Raw genomic sequence first — 21,820 nt, 5'->3', positions numbered from 1 at the left:
TCAAATAGAAAGACGAGATAGGCAGCATTAACTAACAGCCAGCAAAGAAGCAGCTGGAACCTCTCCAGCGATGCTCCGTGTGAGGGAGGGAGGCCGTCTCCGGATGACCAGGGGTCTCGGTCACAACGGCTGCTTCCGTCTTCTCCAAAGGCTGACAGAAAATGGAGTCTGCCTTCAGACCTTATAGTGAGCTGGCCTGCCCCCGGCCACTAGGTAAGGCTAGAGCAACAACAGAACAACAGTTACCGTATTTTTCAGAATATAATGCTCACCTTTTCCCCTCAAACAAGAGGCTGAAAATCTGGGTGCGTCTTATACATCGAATATAGCATTTTTTTGCCTCCTGAAGCCCTGCCCCCTTCACCAAAATGGCCGTGCATACCCTTATGGAGGCTTTCAGAGAGCTCCTGGGGGCTGGGGAGGGCAGTAATCAGCAAAAAATGGACCATTTTGCCCCCCCCAACCCCCAGCAGCACTCTATAAGCCTCCATAAGGCTATGCATGCAATTTTATTTTACAAAAAACAGGCTTGTTTTTGCGAAAAATGCGCCATTTATTGGTCATTTTTGCCCCCCCCCCAGGAGCACTCTGCAAGCCCCCCCCCCAAGGCTATTCATGACTTTTTTAAAGGGTGGAGCATTTTCACAAAAACAGGCTGTTTTGGGGAAGTTTGCAGAGTGGAAAAACTTTTTTTTCCATCTTGGAAAGCTCTTAAACTGGTTGATGAGAATTACATTGATCAAGTGCTTTGCCAGCAGAAACAAAGTCTTAGGTGCTGCAGATTGTCAGTGATTTCCTTCTCCAGCACATGGATAAATACAACTGGAAACATCTACCTACCTACCTACTCTCTCTCCCTCCCTCCCTCCCTACTGTATTTCTCTATCTCTATATATCTCTCTATTTCTCTCTCTCTCTATCCCTTTATCTACCTCCCTACCTCCCTAACTACTCTCTCTCTCTCCCTCCCTACCTACTGTATTTTTCTCTCTAACTCTTTTTATTTCTCTCTCTCTATCCCTCTACCTACCTAATGTATCTCTATCTCTATATCTCTCTCCATTTCTCTCTCTTTTTATCCCTTTATCTACCTCCCTATCTGCCTACCTAACTACTCTCTCTCTCTCTCTCCCTACCTACCTAGTTTTTAAAAAAAACAATGCCAACGGGCGGCGCCCAGGAGTAGAGCCTTCTCTGTGATGGGCCCAACCCTCTGGAATGACCTCCCCCCCCCGATATCAGAACTACTACCGACCTCCGCTCCTTCCGACAGAAACTCAAGACCCACCTGTTCCAATTAGCTGGCCTGGCCCATTTATAGTCCCATTTTATACCTCCTGGCAAACATTTTATTCTGGGATAGTTTTTTTTAGGGGTAGTTTTAATGCATTTTTAAATTTTTAAATTTTTTTAATTTGAACTATAACTATTATTGTACAGTAAATTATATGTTACCTCCTCCAGCCACATCCACATCTATATCTATGTCTATATTTATATTTATGTATATTTATTGTGTTTTTAATATGACTGTACACCGCCCCGAGTCCCTTCTGGGAGAGGGCGCGGTCTATAAATTAAATAAAAGTTAAAGTTAAAGTTAAAGGGTGGGTGTAGCCAACTTGACATCACTCACGTCAAGGGGTACCTTGCCTGGCCTCTCCTTGCGTCAACAAGATACAATTTCCCTATTTATTTACTGCTAATGAACATCCAAAATACACAATTTAATCCTATGTATATATGCTATACGTGTACATGCATATTACAAGGTATAGTTTGTGTATAGGCACACAAAAAGATACATTATCTACTTTATTCACTGTATGTGTATGTACACACACACACATACACACCACACATACACACACACAGCTCTTCTAAAACTATACACATTCAACCTCACTTACTGCGTTTAAACACACACATAGTCCACTTTCTGGCACACATTTAACTTTAATTTCTGCACATTAGAAGATTACACAGGCCTTCAGATGTTCTTCCCTAGCCTGCACATGACTGTTAGAGCCAGGAGATGTCATGGATTGAGTAAAATGTGGCAAGGCTCACTTAACAATGCTCTTGCTTAGCAACCAAAATGTTGGGCTCAATTGTCATAAGTCAAGGACTGTGTCTGCTTTCCTCTGCATGGCAGCCTTGTCCTAGTAAACTCCTTCCCTTTTCTGGCAATTTTCCTGTCTGTTAGAGGCACCAAAATAATACAGAGGATGTAAGGTCTCCAGCTGGAGCGGGGGGTTGGACTAGATGATCTCCGAGATCCCTTCCAATCCCAGATTGCTGTGCTGTTTCAAAGAGTCTTCTGGAGCTTTCTTTCCTCTCTTCTTTTTTCTCTCCCTCCCTCCCTCCATGTATGTATATATACATCCATCCACCCATTTATATTTTATTCACTTTCTTTTCCCTCCCTCCCCCCCTCTTTCTTTCTCTTTCATTCTTTCTTTACCTTTTATATCTTTTTTCTTTTCTTTCTTGTTTCTCCCTTCTTTTTCTTTCTCTCCCTTTCACCCTCTTTCTTTCTTTCTCTTTGTATCCCTTCCTTTACTCCTTTCAAAGCTAAGAGATCCACCTGAAACAAAAACTCATTTGGATGAAACCAGCCATTACATACACACACACTCTCCCTCTCTCTCTCTCTCCCTTCCTCTCTCCATCCCTCCCTCTTCCAACCAGCTATGCACCTCACCTCATTGTTTGCTTTTAGCAGTGGGCCGGTCACCGATGTCCTTTCCAAGGGTGCTCTAGGGATCCCCCCCAAAAAACACTAGGTTGCTTCTGGATGGGGCAGGCAGATGGGCAGCATTCCCCCTCCCTGGGCGCCTGCAGCCTCGGATCCTGCAGCAACTCCCGGCCCTTGCACAGCAAAGGCAATGAACAAGTCCTCACTTACCAGAAGATTTTCTTTAGTGTGGAAGGGCCCAGAGTTGCTCCAAGGCTGCAGGCACCCAGGGAGGGGGGAGGATTGCTGTCCCTCTTCCCTCTCCCAAAGCAACCTCGGAGGTTTTCAGCTCCTCTGCAGGGGCATTTTTTAAAAGAAAACCCCCCAAAAACCACAAGATCCGGAGCTGCCAGTCTCCAGTAAGATGTGCATCTCGTGGCCTGGCCCAGCCCATCCCCTGCCCCACCCACCACCCACAAATTGCACCTCATTGTGAGCGTCTCTCAGCCATTGTGTGCATGGAAAAACCTTGCACAGTAAAGAAAAACTTCCCAAGAGGTCGAGAAATTGTTAATTACCTCACACTCACGAGAAGGTTTTCTCTACTGTGCAAGGTTTCTCCCTGCACACAACGGCTGAGAGACGCCTGCAGTGGGGTGAAATTTGGGCCCACCCCTCACCCCAAGGCAAGGCCCATCAACTCAATAAGACTCAATAAGCCAGGGGTTGCTCCCTCGACCAGCTCCACCGAAGATCCCCTTCATCCTTTTTGAGTCGGTCCGCTTTGCTGCCCGGTGAACAACTGAGCCAAACCGCTCCTGCCCAGCGGCTTCCCCCAACTCCCCATGCCTGACCATTAAGCCAACCGATGTTTATGCAACCGGAGACAACTGGGTGCAAAGCTGGGTTGACAATGAGCCTCCGAGGTCTCCCTCCTGCCTGCTTGCCCAGCACTCGCTCAGCTGCCCCCTCTGATCCCCCGGCTGGATGCAGCCACTCACCGGAGACTGGAAAGTGAGGTCATCCACCGCCTTCTTGTCCAGCACTTGCTCAGAGACCTCCTACCCTCCGGCTCCCCCCCCCAGCCTCCCCCCAACATCCCCCACACCTGGGCACAGACACTCACCGGTTCTTTCTTCTTCTGTTTCCAAACTAAGCCCTGGTTGGTTGGTTGGTTGATTGGTTGGTTGGTTAAAGTGTGCTTGGATCCGAAAGCTCCATCACTGGAGGCTTTTAAAAGGGAGAACTTTTCGCCTGCCAGCTGGCAAAGAAAGCTCTCAGCCATGACCGGCACTGCTGTGGCTCCCCCCAGCTGGGTGGACAAAGGAGCAGGTGGCGGCTGCGGCCTCAGTCTGGCATGAGCTGAGGGCCTTGTCTGGGGAGGTGGAGAGTGGCTCGACCAGGCAGCTACTGCAACACCAGGCTGGCCAGATCCCAGCCCGTGTGTTGCACCCCCCCTCCCAGCTTTCTCCCATGCCTCCATGCCGTTTTTGGGCTTCAACACACGGGAGATCCTAGATGCAGTTTACTCATGAGCAACATTGGCCAGGAGAGGCAGGGAGAAAGGCCAATGGGGCTCACGAGTAAACTGAGGTTCCTAAGTGGGATCGAGCCAGGGGTGGGTTCTGGCTACCGCTACTGCCGGTTGCTCTGCGCATGCGCAGAAGCCAAAAACAATATGGCCGAGAGAACCGGTTCAGGGGCGTGGCCAGCCTGGCCACCAGGTTACTACCGTTTCAGCGAAACTGGTCCAAACAGGTAGGAACCCACCTCTGATCTGGAGGTTTTTTCCATCAGGATTACAAGGGAGAAGATTAGCCTGACAGATTTCTTCTTGATCAACCCATGATTTCTGGGAATCAATCTGTTGTTTTCAAAGAATTTATGAATAATCTTTTTTTCTCTGTTCATTTTATTTGTTATCTGCTCTAAAATGTTCCCTATAATTGACCAACCGTGTCTATTATATTTTCTCTATAGTTTGATAATTTTTTCTCAAACTTTTTCATTCACTTATGAAGATTATGGCAGTATTTGTATCCTATTTAACCATATTTTGAGATGAGACAATTGTAGAAGAAAGATTCAATGTGGGATAAGAAACAAAGTTTTCTGCTTTTCAAATTCCTGGATGTTCCCATTGTAGTTTCATCCCTTTCTGGAGAAGAATGAATTTAGGAATATTTCTGAGATGAAACTGTACTTGGACCAAAATGGAGAGATAACAGCAGATGTTGGCATTTCGGGCTTCTTGGTTCTCCCCAAAGAAGATGTCAAGAAAGAGACTTTGGCATATTTTATAAGACAGAGACTTTATATCAAACAAGATACTCTTTCACAGCTAAAGTTGCTCAATAAGGTGAGAGAAATTTTGGTGTCTTTTCTCTGTTTCCCAAAGCCTGAGGTCCCATTTCAAGTGGGCAAAGCCTACAGGGTGGTTGGCCTTCCATGCCAGTTGGTGTCATCTAATGGAAGTTCTTCAACAGATGGGACCTAAGTGGAGGGGCTTTGCCATGTTTTATGGAAACCTTTCAAGATCGTATTGGTCAGAGGTTTCTTTCTTTATCACATTTTTATTCTATCTTTTAAAAAATCTAATGGAATAAAAGTTTCCCAAAAATTTTATAGTAAACTTTACTCTCAGTTTTAATATGAATATATCATCATACTTAAATCTTTTTTTCAATTCCATCCCTCTAGACTAGTGATGGCGAACCTTTTTCGCCTCGGGTGCCAAAAGCACATACGTGCACACTATCACACGAACTCGAGTGCCCACCCACATAACTTAATGTCCCCCCTCACCTGTGTGGACCGTGCATTTTTGAACAAGGCTTCCTCGCCACTCCCTGCTCTGGCTGCTTCCCCTTGGATAACACCCAGTGAGGGGAGAAGTTGCTCTGCCACTAACGGGCAGAGATTGGGGTGGGGGTGGGGGGGATGCTCAAGTGTTCTCCTGTGTCAAAAAACCTTCCCTTATCATTCTCCTGTGTAAAGATTGGGCCCTTTTTACAATGGCAGGTGTGAGTCCAGTTGCTAAATTCTCCCCTTCTATTAAAGAGGATCCTGGGCACTACAGTCAATAGACAAATGAGGAAGCGAGCTGCTGGCACAGGGGAAAGAAAAGCAGCAAGGAAATAAGGAAAAGCAGCTTTTTTCCCTCAAGGTGGCTGCTCTGTTTCCCCCCGCTCCCCCATGCTAGCACAGAGGATCCTGCCTGGTCCCTGCAATCCAAAGGGAAATGAGGAAGAGAGCAATATGCATGAGGGAAAGACAAGCAACAAGGAAAGAAGAAAAAGCAGCTTTTTTCCCTCAAGGTGGCTGCTCTGTTGCCCTTTTCTCCATTTCAGCACCACTCCATGGAGCCTGCCTCCCCCCCCCCCATCGCCCAGTCTTCTCCCAAGCATTTCTTTGCCTATTTAATTTCCCCTCCGTAGCATTTTTCCATCGTGTTTCTTGCCGTTTTGGACAGGAAAACAAAGTTTGTGGGACTAAAAAAAAAAACTCCTTTCAATCAATCAATTCCAACTTTGCGAGATCTCTTCCCCCCCCCCTCCCCAAGTTGTAATTGATTGAAGTTTTGTTTTGTTTCATTTCCCTGTGTATTCAAGCGATCGGGCAGGATCCTTTTTAGTAGCAGGGAAGGAGGGGGGAACAGAGCAGCCAGCACGAGTGAAAGAAGCCTCTTTCCTTGCCCCTTGTCTTCTCCCCCTCCCCCTGCTGGCAACTCCTCATTTCCCTGTGGATTCCAGCGATCGGGCAGGATCCTTTTTAGTAGCAGGGGAGGAGGGGGGAACAGAGCAGCCAGCACGAGTGAAAGAAGCCTCTTTCCTTGCCGCTTGTCTTCTCCCCCTCCCCCTGCTGGCAACTCCTCATTTCCCTGTGGATTCCAGAGATCGGGCAGGATCCTTTTTAGTAGCAGGGGAGGAGGGGGGAACAGAGCAGCCAGCACGAGTGAAAGAAGCCTCTTTCCTTGCTGCTTGTCTTCTCCCCCTCCCCCCTGCTGGCAACTCTCCTCATTTCCCTGTGGATTCAAGCGATCGGGCAGGATCCTTTTTAGTAGCAGGGGAGGAGGGGGGAACAGAGCAGCCAGCACGAGTGAAAGAAGCCTCTTGCCGCTTGTCCTTTCTCCCGTTCCGGCTGTTTTTCGCCCTTTGGAGGCTTCAGGGAATCCTCCGGAGATTTAAAAAAAAAACTATCGAAAATCAGCTGGCCAGCGGGCGCATGCGCACTGGAGCTGACAGGGCAATGCCTCGCGTGCCCTCAGAAATGCCTCTGCGTGCCGCCTGTGGCACGCGTGCCATAGGTTCGCCATCACGGCTCTAGACTATTAAGTAGAAAAGTACCTTATTGCAATGTTAAATTCCAAAAGGAAAAGGAAGGAACTAAATGAAGAATCTGCCAGTTGTTATACCTCATGCATCTGTTTAGAAGTAGTCAGAGGTTTCATATTTACCTCAGTGAAGACCAGAGGCTACTTGTCTCCATCCATGTCTATCTCCATTTTCCATGGACGGAGAGTCCTAACATCTTTTCTTTGGCATTCCTTGTTTTTCTGCTCAGTCCCTGCCTCAGTCCAAATGTGTGGAAAGTTGTCATCCTGGATTTGTCAAGAGGACTCGAGAAGGAGAGCCAGTTTGCTGTTATGACTGTGTTCCTTGTCCGGAGGGGACCTTCTCCACTCAGGAAGGTGGGTGAGACTGGAGGAAAGGAAGTGGAACTGATTCATTACATACATCAAATAATAAAGTTTGGTTCTGAACATCACACAGGAAATTATTTGGGTCCCAATTCTTCTCTCACTTTCATAGACGATTAAACAAAAATTGATTTTAAAAAAAGTCTTATACTACTTACCACCTCTCACTAGAAGTACTAATAAATGTGTCCTAGACAATATCTCCTGGTATCACTTGTTGTCCAAATAAGGTATCTCCTGAAAGGTAAAAGGAGAGAATAGTAAGGAAATTTTTGTTTTTTTCTCAGATGCAGGAAAATGCACCAAGTGTCCGGATGACAAATATCCAAATGAGGACAGAATCCAATGTATCCCCAAAGTTATAACCTTCCTGTCTTATGAAGACCATCTGGGCATCATCCTGGTCTCTTTTGCCCTGGTCTTGTTCCTAATTGCAGGCCTTGTTTTAATAATCTTCACTAAATACCGAGAAACTCCCATTGTCAAAGCCAACAACCGGGATCTCTCCTACATCCTCCTGGTCTCCCTCCTGCTTTGTTTCTTGTCTCCTCTTCTCTTCATTGGTCAACCAAGGAAAGCCACCTGCCTTCTCCGACAAATGGTTTTCAGCATCATCTTCTCAGTTGCCGTTTCTTCTCTCTTAGCCAAAACCATCATGGTGGTGCTGGCTTTCCTGGCCACAAAACCAGGAAACCGAGTGAAGAGATGGTTGGGGAAGAGCTTGGCCAACTCCATCATCCTTTCTTCTTCTGCAGTCCAAATTATCATCTGCTCCATCTGGCTGGGAGTTTCTCCCCCCCTTCCCTGACTCTGACCTCCACTCCCAGCCTGGAGAGATCATCTTGCAATGCAACGAAGGGGCCGTTGTCATGTTCTACGTCACCCTCAGCTACATGGGCTTCCTGGCTGCCATCTGCTTCACGGTGGCTTTCCTGGCCAGGAATCTGCCTGGGGCCTTCAACGAAGCCAAGCTGATCACCTTCAGCATGCTGGTCTTCTGCAGTGTCTGGGTGACTTTTGTGCCCACCTACCTGAGCACCAAAGGGAAATACATGGTGGCTGTTCAGGTCTTCTCCATCCTGGCCTCCAGCGCTGGTCTGCTGGGCTGCATCTTCATGCCCAAGTGCTACATTATCCTTCTGAGGCCAGACCTGAACACAAAGGAGCATCTCACAGCCAGAACAAATGTAAAAACATGAGAAAAAAAACCATGATATTTAAGAATGGTATAATGTCCATTTATTTGAATGAATACCTGAATTATTTCCACTTAGATAGTATGCAGGAATCAAAGAACATATCTACATGTTTCCAAATGGGAAATTGTTGAAGGATTTTAATTCTTATAACTGCCTTCCTTTTCATCTCAATAAATCTTGCTAAAGAGAACTCTGCTAAAGTCATTCAGAGGAATTTGTTGTTTACCAACTGTCAATGAATTTGACACCTTTTAAAAAACATTTTTTAAAAAAATGATTCCTATGGACAGCACTAAAAGTTTATGTGAGAGAATGAATAGGAAAAGTGGTAAGATAGATTCTATGGGAGCCAAACTCCAACTACCATGTTATTTGATAATCTCCATGAGAACAATTGACCATCCCACCAAGCCAGGGAAGGTGGGGGCCTCCAGGTCCTCTTGCTTAGATGTTCTCATCCAATGAGATCTAGTTAGCTCACCTTTTCCATAGCTGCTCCTGCCCTGTGAAAGCGGCTTTTCCATGAGATCCACCATCCTGTCTACATCTCCTTACTGGGTGATAAGGACAGCACAAACAGCCAGTTCTTTTCCCCAATGCATAGACCAGGTTGAGACTGGAGTCCAGAAGATGTGGGTGGAGAAACCCCACAGGAGAGTCAGACTGCATCCTGAGGAGATTGGGCTCCTTGTGGCTGTACCAGGTGAATAGTTGCAAGCAGGAGATTGGGTGTGTCTCAAACTCCATCAGAGGAAAGAAAGAGGGTCTCCCTCTCTTCAAGGTGAGAAGCCCAGCAGTGCAACCCTTGAAGGTCTGACCTGCTGGGTTCCCCTCAGTCATCTCAGGCTGCTTCCAGCCCCAGAACCCCCAGAAATAAGCCCTACCAAGAACTCAGCTCCAGGCTCCTCATAAGCTAGCAGAAGGGAGAAGAAAGGGGAAGTTCTCATTACAAGATCCTGAACATCTGTGTAGATAAATTCCAATGGACAATCAGGCAATCAAGGTAGGCCTCCATGTATGACCACAATTTCTGTTGCTAAGCAAAGTAGTTTGTCACGTATGTATGTGGCTGCCTTCCCTGTCAATCAGCCAGTGATTGGGCCTATGGAGTTTAGTTAAAGGTGGGCACATTTTGAAGAATTCTATTTGTTGTGGCTCTGACAGCTCGGGGTATAAAAGAGCTGTCAGAGCGATCGTTGGTGCTCGCGTCTGTTAGGTTCTGAAATAAACTGTTGTACAAGCATAGAGCCTCATGTTTGCCTCAAGCGACTGAGATAAAATGCTTGGCGACGAGGATGGGATCTTGAGGCAACTAAGCACTCAAAATTGATGTTATAAGATTAATTCGTCCTCATTTTCATCAAGCATGTCGTTTAGTTACAAGTTTTTGTGCGATGGTTTTTACAATTAAGGATGCGTTCACTAATTATCCATTAAATATAGTTAAATATTTCATTGAGCATTGCATGTTCAAGTTACCATAGTATTCTTTCTTTTATGACAACCCTTATTTCTTTATCTCTACAATTATGTACTAGGTAGCAATAGGTCTTTATAAAATTGTATCACCATTCTCTCAAAAATAAAAGTGGAGATTAAGTCAAAGAGAAAAAGAAACTCATTACTTCATATAAGACATTTCTATTTTCCATTAATCTTAAAGTTTCCAATCATCCTCAACTCCAAATTTAATTTCCCATTATTATTTGTCAATCCATGTAATCATTAAATATTTTAATCTATATTCACATCCATTGTTCATTACATCATCATTATTCCATTTTATATTATAAAATAGTCACCAGCCATAATCATACCTAACAATTTAAATCATCTCACTCTTATATATTAAATACATTATTATTCTTATCTCGTATAAGTAAATGGTCTATTTCATAATAAAGGCTTAATATGTATAGAAAGAGAAAAAAAAAAAGAAAGAAAAAAGAGAGAAATTTTTCCAAAGCATTAAGTATAACTTTCTATTATTATTACATATAAGATAGGGTAAAGAAAAAGAAAAGATTCACTTCCAAGTTTTTTTATCCAACCATTGATAAAACAAGTCCCATACTTTATAAAATTGCTCGTCCTCTAATTCTCTAATTTCAAATGTAAGTTTACTCATTTCTGCACAGTTCATTATCTTCCGAACAATTTCCTCCTCTGTTGGTACTTTCTCATTTTTCCAGTATTTAGCAAATACAATTCTAGCAGCTGTTAAGACATTTATGATCAAATATTTCAAGTCTTTATTGTATGTTTCTGGTATTATTCCCAATAAGAAAAGTTCTGGTTTCAAGTCTATATGTTTATGTATCATTTTCTCCAACCACATGTGTATTTTAGTCCAGTATCTCTTAGCTTCAGGACAAGTCCACCACATGTGGTAGTATGTGCCCGGTGTATGTTGACATTTCCAGCATTTTTCAGACTTATTCTTCGACATTCTTGCTATTCTCGATGGGGATAAATGCCACCTATAAAACATCTTATACAAATTTTCTTTATATGCAGTTGACATTGTCATTTTATAATTTTGAGTCCACAATTTTTGCCATTTTTCTAAATCAATCCCATGTCCAAAGTTTTTTCCCCAGGCTAACATAGTTCCTTTCACTTGTTCTTCATATAATTTCACCTCTAATAAATAATCATAAAATTTTTTAATTAATTTTTCATCGTTACCTGTTAAAATTTTATCTAATTCAGTCAGTTTATCATAAAAACCCTCATTTTTTCGATCTTCATTGTATCTAGAATGTATTTGCACATATGAGTACCAATTGAGTTCAATACCTTCTTGTTTCAATTCTTGTATAGATTTAAGTTCACCCTCTGCATTCAATAATTCAGCATATCTAACTGCTTCTTCCCTTTTAAATATTATTGGATATGAAAAGGCTTCAATAGTTGATATCCAGACTGGAATTTTCAAGTAGTGCGACCTCTTAACCTTCTGCCAGTTTAATAACAGAGCCTCTCTTATAGAATGGTCTCTAAAGTAACCATGTTTTTTAGTTCCTTTATACCATAAGTATGCATGCCATCCCAACAGCAAGTCATGACCTTCTAGATTCAAAAGCCTATCATTTCTTAGCATTATCCATTCCTTGATCCACATCAGACTAGCTGCCTGATAGTATAACTCCCAATCAGGTAAACCCCACCCTCCCCTTGATTTGGAATCTTGTAACAATTTACATTTTATTCTTGCTTTTTTCCCTTGCCATATAAATTTCAACACTATTTTATTTAATTCTTCAAAATATCCTTTCCCCAACTTAATTGGAATAGTCTGAAACAGGTATAACAGTCTAGGTAAGATATTCATTTTAATTGTTGCGATTCTACCAATCATTGATAATTGAAGATTCTTCCATTTCGCCAAGTCTGTTACAATTTGTTGCTTCAATTTAATATAATTATCTTCTTTGAGAGTGCTGCACTTGGCTGTTAGGTGGATCCCCAAATATTTAACTTTATTTGTGATTTGCATTTCCAAATTTTCCGCCAATTCTTCTTTTTGTTTTCGGGGTATATTTTTTGTTAAAATCTTTGTTTTGTCTTTGTTTATTTTTAAACCTGCAACTTTTCCATACGCCTCGATTTCTCCTATCAGTTTAGGTGCAGATTGAAATGGCTCCTCAAGGATGAAGACTAAGTCGTCAGCAAATGCTTGCAACTTGTATTCTTCCTTTTTAATGGTCATTCCCTTTATTTCTTCCTCTTCTCTAATCTTTCTATTTAGTACTTCTAATGTTAAAACAAAAAGCAGTGGTGACAGTGGGCAGCCTTGTCTCGTACCTCTTTTAATTTCAATTGGATCCGTCAGCTCTCCATTTATCATTATCTTGGCTGTTTGCTTGTGATATATCGTTTGTATGGCTTGAATAAAATTCTTACCAAAATTCATTTGTTCCATTTGTTGAGTCATAAATGTCCAATTCACGTTATCAAAGGCTTTCTGCGCATCCAAGAAAATCAAAGCCATTTGCTTCTCAGAGTGGACCTGATAATATTCTAAGGTATTTAGAATTGTCCTTATGTTGTCTCTAATTTGCCTCTTTGGTAAAAAACCATTTTGGTCCGGGTGGATAAACCCATTTAAGTATTTTTTCAGTCTCTCTGCCAGTATTGAGGCAAATAGTTTATAGTCTGAGTTCAACAAGGAGATAGGTCTATAGTTCTTAATTTGTGTATGGTCTGCCTCCTCTTTGGGTATTAATGTAATATATGCCTCCAACCATGAATTAGGTATTTTACTTTCAATCATTACTTCATTCATGACTTCTAGTAATGGAACGGCCAAGGATTTTTCTAATGTTCTATAGAATTCCACAGGAAGGCCATCCGGTCCCGGGGCCTTCCCATTATTTTGTCTTTTAAGGGCCTCAGTTAATTCCATCATTGTTATTTTATCTTCAAATATAGTTCTAGTATCATTTGGTATTTGGGGGAGTTTGGCGTTTTGTAAATATTGTTTCACTTCTTTCTCTTCTATGTTCTCTTGTTCATACAGCTTGGCATAGTAATCTTGAATAATTTTCCTTTTTTCCCTATTTCCATGATGCAATTGTCCTTGTTCATCTCTTAGTTGTAGTATTTTCTTGGTCTCTCTTTCTTTTCTCAGTTTATAAGCCAGCCATCTGCCTGGTTTATTTGCATTTTCAAAATAGTTCTGTTTGGCGCCTCTGATTTTTTGGGCCAGGTCCTCCTTTTCCAATAGGTCAAGTTTGTGTTTTATTGTGTCCATCTTTATTTTAATCTCTTTCTTTTGTGGAGATTTCTGTAGTTCTTTTTCCAATGTGCTGTAATCTTTTTCTAGATCCTTAGACACTTGTCTTTTCTTTAAGTTTCTCTTTCTTATATAGTCTATTATCAAACCTCTAGAAAAGGCCTTCATTGTATCCCAAAGATTCTGTAAAGACGTATCTTCTTTTTTGTTTTCTTTAAAGAAGAAAGTCAATTCTTTTTCCATTTTCTTTACAAATTCTTTCTCTTTCAATATCCTGTTATCTAGTGTCCATCTCGATCTTCTTCTTTGTTGTCTCCAACCTATTGCCATTGGATTGTGGTCTGCCCAGATGTTTGGTTCAATCTCCACATCTAGTGCGCTGCTGGATATGCCCGTTGAAGCCCAAATCATATCAATTCTAGAGAACGATGAGTGTCTATTTGAATAAAAGGTATATTGTTTTTTAATGGGGTTCCTTTCTCTCCACACATCTTTTAGATTTATTTCATCCATCATCCTGAAGAAGGACTTTGGGAGTGTTTTTCTATTTTGTTTTGTTGTTTTGTGGGTTTTATAGTCCAGTTTCTGGTCTACAATACCATTGAAGTCTCCCATCATGCAAATGTCAGCATAGTCTAGATCAGAAATTTTCTTGTGGATTTTTTTATAAAAGTCATCTTGTTTTTCATTAGGGGCATAGATTCCAATTAGCAGTATTTTCCTAGCATTGTCCATTATTTCCACCATTAAAATTCTTCCATCCTCGTCTGTGTAGATTTGTTTCGCAGGGATTTTATCTTTAATGTAGAAGGTCACACCTCTTTGTTTACAGTCCGCTAACGAAGTAAAGTTTTTTCCCAGTTTTGGTTGTACTAATAAATGACTATTACTTTGTTGAATATGTACTTCTTGTAAGCAAATTATATCTAATTTTAATTTTCCTAATTTGTGGAATATTTTCGTTCGTTTACATGGCGAATTAAGTCCATTTATATTAATTGAGAGTAATTTTATTCCTTCCATCCTTATGTTTTATATATAGGATTTATAGCTCTAGTTGATCTTGGTTCCCGTTGTGCTCTACTCTCTACACCCCCAACAGCACCTTCTTCAATGTCAATTCCACCTACAGCACCCTCTGTCCTCTCAATTTCGGTTATGGGTAGATCCAGCAGTTGCCCCGGTGGCTCTTCATTTCCAGGCTTCTCTGGCTTTCCTCTCAAATGTTCTGTGTAGAAAGCTTCTGCCTTCTCAATTGTATCAATTCTATATCTCTGTCCTTTCCATACAAACATGAGGCCTTCCGGAATCAAGCATCTATAGTTAACTCCTATTTTAAGTAAGGCTGTAGTCAAGAATTGATATTTTCTTCTTTTCTCTCTCACCCGTCTTGGTATTTGCTTAAGAATTGCAATCTCCTTGCCTTTGTATTGCAGTTTTTTATCTCTTGTGTTTTGCAGGATTTGTAGTTTTAGTGCTTTTTTCGTAAATCTTACATGGACCTCCCTTGGGAGGGAGTTCCTCGTTGCATATCTTGTGTTAACTCGAAATGTCTCATCTATCCCGTCCATTATCTTCTCCTCAGGTATCCCTAATATTTCTATGAGAATTTCGGATATTATTTGTGGCAGATTTTCACCCTTTTCTTCTACTATATTTTGAAACCTCAAAAAATATTCAGAGCGCTCCATCTCCAGTCCAATTATTACACTGCTTTCTGTTTCCACTTCATTCAATCTGGAATCAAACTCTTCGTCCCTCTTCTCTCTCTGCTTCTCTCTTTCAGCAATTTTTTGCATAACATCTTCTTGTTTTTTGACCCACTGTTGTATATCTTTTATATTTCTCTCTGCTTCGTCTGTTTTTTTTTCTATGTTCTCCATCTTCGTTTCCACATTGTCCAACTTCTTTACAAGTGTATCAAATTTTTCATCAGAGCTTGTTTGAAGTTTCTGTATTGCTTGCATAATTGAATCTAATGATATGGTCTTCTCTTTTTCCTGTTGGATCATAGATTGTATTGATCTTTGTCCTCCTGCCGGTGAGGAGGCAGGGGTTGTTGTTGTAGAACCCACTGGTGTTGGCTTTCTACTCATCTTGCTATTTTACTCTCTCTTCTTCTTCGTTTTGTGGTTCAGTCCAATTGCAGTTAACACTAGAAAAAAAAAGAAGGTAGAAAGGGGAAAAGAGGGAGGGGGGGGAAATAGGGGAAGAGAGTGTATGGTAGTTAGATAAAAGTAATAGGGGGAGAAAGCAAGGTTTGACATAGGATATAAGAGAGAGGTAGAAGAGGGAGAGGGGCACAAAGAGAAAGTGAGTGGAAAGGGAAAGAAAAAGACAATCTGTATAAGAAAAATAAGGGTGGGTAGATGGAGCGGGAGGAGAGAAAGAAAAAAAATGTATCTCTGTTATTTCAAGAAGAAAAAAAAAGGGGAAATAAGAAAAATGGAAAAAGAAAAAATTGCAGACCAAGGGAAAAAAAAAAAAAGAAGGAAAAAATTGTTCAGCGCTTCCAGGCTCCAGGACTTCAAAAAAGAAAAAAAGAAAAAAGAAAGAAACAACACACGCACCAACTAGAAAAGGGAAAAAGTCATCACATCCCCAGGAGAATAGTATAAACACTTGATGTAATTTCCAAAGTCACTCCAGTTTTCTCTTATAAGTCTTCCAAGATAAGTTTCCAGACCTTACAGCTCCACAAGGAACAGCCTGCAATAACCACCTGTGTTCCTTGCTTCTTATCAGGTCCTGACCTTGAATAAATGTCTTTTTCTCAAAATAATCCCAGCTGTAGGAATTGGCAACAATGTTTCAAAGTCCGCTAGATGGCAGTGTTAAAGTAACAGTGTTAAAATGTATCCAGTCCCTAGCCCCTCGAAGCGCTGCCTAAAAGAGAAAGTTAAGCTCAGCACAAAGAGGAAAAAAAAAAAATCTTTCAGGCATTAAAAGGTATATAAGAAAAAAGGCTCTGATAAAGTCGCTTTAAAAAAAAAAAAAAGAAAAAATAAGGAAGGGGGAGTTAAAAATAAAGAGAGCTTCAACCGCAATTGTAACAACAGTAATGAAAGTCCCGTCTGGTTTCCAGTAAATAAAAAGGGAAGAACAAAAAGCCCAAATGGTTTCAATTAGCTCTATTCAAACCCGCCGCTAAGTCTTCGGTTATTTTCTATTTCCTTTAATCTTCCAAATTAAGAGTGTCCTCTGTATAATTTAAGCAAAAAAGAAAAACTTTCTTCAAGTACTCTCACCAAACCACGGCATGCTTTCTCTCTCTCCTGCTCTTGCTTCACGGAGCCGTCAGCCGCTTTGGCAGCCCGGGGGCTGGCTCCTGACCGCAGGCAAAAAGGGGTTTCACCAGGGTTTCCAGAGACTTTGCGAGTGTCTCTGGGTCCCCCGGAATTTCCCCTTACCTCCCACTGTCTCTTCGGGACAGCTTGGGTCCAATGGACCGTCCAAACGATCAGGATTCAACGGGTCATCTGGAGTAACCAGAAAACCCGTGGTAGCGCAGCGACGCGTGGCTCCTCCCTCCTCCCTGCTTCCCTGCTCTTGTACCTTATGTGTTGTCTTGTCTTTTTAAAGAAAAATAAATAAACATTTATAAAAAAAAAAAAGATTAATTCGTCCTCATCTGAATTGGCAGCCGTAACCATGGGAAATCTTTCACCGTTCGCTGCTTACTTGCCTAAAAGGGAATCGTGGGAGTCCTTTATTGAGAGGTTTGAATGTTTCCTTTTCGCTAATGATTTAAAAGATGTGTCAGATGAAATGCGGAGGGGATACTTTCTCAATTCCTGCGGTCCTGAGATGTTCGCCACTGCACGAGCCCTAGTCGCGCCAGCCCAAGTATTTAATGTGCCTTGGGAGACATTAATAAATAAGTTTAAGGGTCACTATGCCCCAAAACCATCCCGCTATGCAAGAAGGTATGCATTCAGACAGTGTCTTCAAGGCGAAAATGAGACTGTCGGTCAATATGTGGCTGCGCTAAGAAACACCACAATACACTGTGAATTTCCTGACCTGGACGACGCTCTGTTAGAGCAGCTAATTTGCGGGGTAAAAGACCCTCGATTGCATAGGCACTTATTGGCTCACTCTGATTTAAATTTAGCCATCGCTATGGACGAAGCCAGAGCTGCTGAGCAGTCCGATAGATCAGCGGCTGAAATAAGGAGATACCAATCTCTCCACAACCCACCATTGTCCTCTGTCATAGTAAATTAACAAGCAGCGAAGTTTAATGATGACACTTGGCTGCCAGAAGAAGTGAGCCGTTTAAACATTAGTGCAGCCAGGGAAAAAAAGCCTAACAGTGCGTTACCTCAAGCTGGCTGCCTAAGCTGCGGGGGAAATCACTTGCGCTCAACCTGCAGATTTAAAACAGCCGTTTGCCGCTATTGCGGAAAGATGGGGCACCTAGGCTATGTATGTAGGGCTACCCAACCGTCTGCTGACATGGTGACCAGGCCACACAATCGCACAAGCAGCCGACCTACCATTCAAAGACCATTCAGAGGGACGGACAACTGTTATGCTGTGGACCCGGAGGAGGATGAAGAAGTAGAGAATATCAACACAGCATCGGCGACTACAGGCAAACGTAAGAAGAAATACATAACTGTGCTCATCGAAGGAGCCCCTTGTGAGATGGAAATAGACAAGGGTTCCTCAAAATCCATCATATCGTGGGACACTCTTAAAAGACTGGTGCCAGGGTTTTCAAAAAACCAGCTAGAAAAGTGCAAGTGCATTCTAAAAGACTATCAGAACAATCCAATCCCTCTTACAGGGAGCGGAAGGGTTTTAGTAGAACATGGTCAGTTCAAAGGAAAACTTCCTATGGTCGTAGTAACAAAACCCTTAGCTACTTTATTAGGATTGGACTGGTTTGAAGCCTTAGGGTTAGAAATAACAGGAATCCATAATACCAAAGACACAAATGAATTTGAAGAACTCACCAAAGAGTTCTCAGAGGTATTCAGTGACTCATTAGGCACATTTAAGGGATCTCCTATATCCTTTAACTTAGATCCTCAAATAACCCCAATCAGACTTAAGGCTAGAAGAGTTCCTTTCGCTTTGCAAACTAAGGTAGACCAGGAAATAGACAAATTATTGCAGCAAGGGATATTAGAGCCCGTTGATTATTCGAGGTGGGAAACACCTATAGTTATACCAATGAAGGCAGATGGTTCAATTAGATTATGTGCCGACTATAAGGCAACTATCAATAAGGCCTTGCAAGCGTACCCATATCCGGTTCCCGTAGTACAGCATCTGCTGCACTCATTAGGTACAGGTAAAATTTTTGCTTAGTTTGACCTCGCTCAAGCTTATCAACAATTAAAAGTGGACGATGCGACGGCAGACGCTCAAACGATAGTGACACATCGTGGAGCGTTTCGTTGTCGTAGACTTCAATTTGGGGTTTGTGTAGCACCCGGAATATTCCAAAGTATAATGGAAAGAACATTACAAGGAATTCCTGGGGTGTTACCTTATTTCGACGACACCCTTATAGCAGCTAACACAAAACAAGAATTAATTCAGAAGCTAAGAAGTGTTTTGCAAAGATTTCAGGAAAAGGGGCTAAGACTTAAAAAGTCTAAATGCCATTTTGGGGTCTCCTCCGTAGAATTCTTAGGCTTCCAAATTGATGCTCAAGGTATCCATCCGTCTAAAACTAAAGTGGAGGCAATCAACAATGCGCCAACACCATCTAATAGAGCTGAGCTACAAGCATTTCTAGGACTACTAAATTTCTATGCGATGTTTTTACCCCATAAGGCATCCATAGCAGATCCTTTACACAGGTTACTTGACAGTTCAGCAACTTGGAAATGGAGCAGTCGTGAAGCGCAAGCGTTCGCGGCTGTCAAATCTCTGCTGATGTCATCAGCCGTATTAATCCAATACAACAAATCATTTCCACTGTTGATAGCCTCTGATGCATCACCGTATGGCATAGGCGCAGTCTTGAGCCACAGACTACCCAATGGAATGGAGACTCCCATTGCATATTTTTCCCGCTCCTTGTCCAAATCGGAAAGAAATTACAGTCAATTGGACAAGGAGGCATTAGCAGCCGTAGCAGGCATCAAATGGTTTCACCATTTTCTCTATGGCAGGCAGTTCATACTACAGACAGATCACAAGCCCCTATTAGGAATTATAGTTGGGGACAAGCCCACACCAAACATATTATCGCCCTGCATGCTACGATGGATTGAATTCCTCACAGCTTATTCTTATAAAGTAGAATTTAGACCAGGGAAACAATTGGGACATGCAGACGCACTCAGTCGGTGTCCACTTCCAGCATTAACTAACGATCCTGCTCCAGTGAGCGATGTCTTACGTATTGATGAGTTGCAACTACCGCTATCTGCAACAGATATAGTGGCACATTCTAAGCAGACCCCACAATTTCTAAAGTCCTAGAATGGGTTAGGCGGGGTTGGCCCAATAACCAAATTACGGAAATATTTCAACCATATTTCAGAAGAAGGTCCGAATTATCCAAACTCAAGAATTGCTTACTATGGGGGTCACGTGTAGTACCCAATGCATTGCGCACAGAAGTGCTGCAGCATTTACATTCCAGCCACCCAGGTATTGCCAGAATGAAGGCATTAGCTAGAGGGTATGTTTGGTGGCCCAAAATGGACAATGACATATCCAATTGGGTGACGGCATGTCTGCCATGTCAAAGCTCGAGGCCGAATCCTCCAGCAGCACCACCAAGGGAATGGGAAATACCCAGGGGCCCCTGGTCGAGACTACATATAGATTTTGCAGGCCCCATACAGGGGCACTCAATTTTAATAGTAGTAGATGCATTTTCACATGCACTCTGTACCATGCATTCCATTACTTCTGAATCTACAATAAGACAGTTACAGAAAATATTCACAACCCATGGAATTCCCGACACTATAGTGTCCGATAATGGGCCGCAACTAACTTCAGCCACATTCCAAGCATTTTTGGCAAATTTGGGCATATGACACGCACTAATTGCTCCATACCATCCAGTGAGCAATGGCAGGGCTGAACGCGCTGTACGGTCGGCCAAGGAAGCACTCAGCCGTATGGGGCCAGGCCCATGGGAACACAAGGTTAATACTTATTTGTTAGCACAACATACAACACCATGTCCTATCTCTGGAAAAAGTCCAGCTGAACTCCTTATGGGCTGTAGGTTGCGCACAATTTTAGACTGCCTTCATATATTATATGGAGATTATACAGGACCATGTTCTTATAGGGTCCGGTTGGACGACGGGCGGTTGTGGCGACGCCATGTAGACCAACTTTGGAGGCGTGGAGCAGACCAGAGACAGACCGCCCCGAAGGCAACTACAACAGACACAGATACTGAATGTCCGGATGAACTGGAGCCTGGCCCAACTACAACAAGTTTCCCAAGCACGACTGCCTCATTCCCGTCGGATGACTTACCAGAGGAGGTTGAAGGAATGAGGTGTGCGATGTCATCTATTGGTAGCAGCAACCTCAGTACATCCCGAGACTTGGTGCAGAGGCAGAACCCAAATGAAGTTGCGGCAGGACCCAGAAGTTCCGGAAGGGCCCATATTAAACCTGCTTACCTAAAAGACTATGTATGTTCTAACCGGGCGGAAGGAGTGTCACGTATGTACGTGGCCGCCTTCCCTGCCAATCAGTCAGTGTTTGGGCCAATGGAATTTAGTTAAAGGCAGGCAAGTTTTGAAGAATTCTATTGGTTGTGGCTCTGACAGCTCGGGGTATAAAAGAGCTGTCAGAGCGATCATTGGTGCTCGCGTCAGTTAGGTTCTGAAATAAACGGTTGTACAAGCATAGAGCCTCAAATTTGCCTCAAGCGCCTGAGATAAAATACGCAGATGAAACAATAATTAGAAAAGTACTTGAATGTGCAGAGATGGACAAAGTGACAACAGAACTAAAAGAAAGAGAAGAATCGGATTTCTGTAAAATTTGGAATAGAATTTATCAGTGGCTAGGTAACAGAAGGCAAAACAGAAAATAGAGAATGTAAATATAAAGGTGATATAAATAATTAATATAATTATAAGTGTACTATAGGACAGTGATGGCGAACCTATGGCACGCGCTGCCAGCATGCGCGCGCTGGCCAGCTTAGTTCACCTTTTTAAAAGCTATTTTTCGCCTTCCCCAGGCTCCAGAGGCTTTATAGGAGCCTGGGGAGGGCGAAAAGAGCCTCCCTGCCCCCCCCGAGGCTTCAGGGACTGTCCCTGAAGCCTTCGGAACGCTTAAAACCACCCTCCGAGCAAACCGGAAGTGACTTCCGGTTTGCTCGGAGGGTCGTGTTAAGCGTTCCAAAGGCTTCAGGGACCATCCGAGGCTTCCCTGATGCCTTCGGAGCGCTTAAAACGACCCTCCGAGCAACCCGGAAGTCACTTCCGGTTTGCTCGGAGGGTGGTTTTAAGCACTCCGAAGGCTTCAGGGAAGCCTCCGGACGGTCCCTGAAGCCTCCGGAGGGC

This window comes from Natrix helvetica, assembly GCF_964273705.1.
Source record: "Natrix helvetica genome assembly, chromosome: 5".
NCBI lineage: Eukaryota > Metazoa > Chordata > Lepidosauria > Squamata > Natricidae > Natrix > Natrix helvetica.
Note: the sequence above shows the minus strand (reverse complement) of the source record.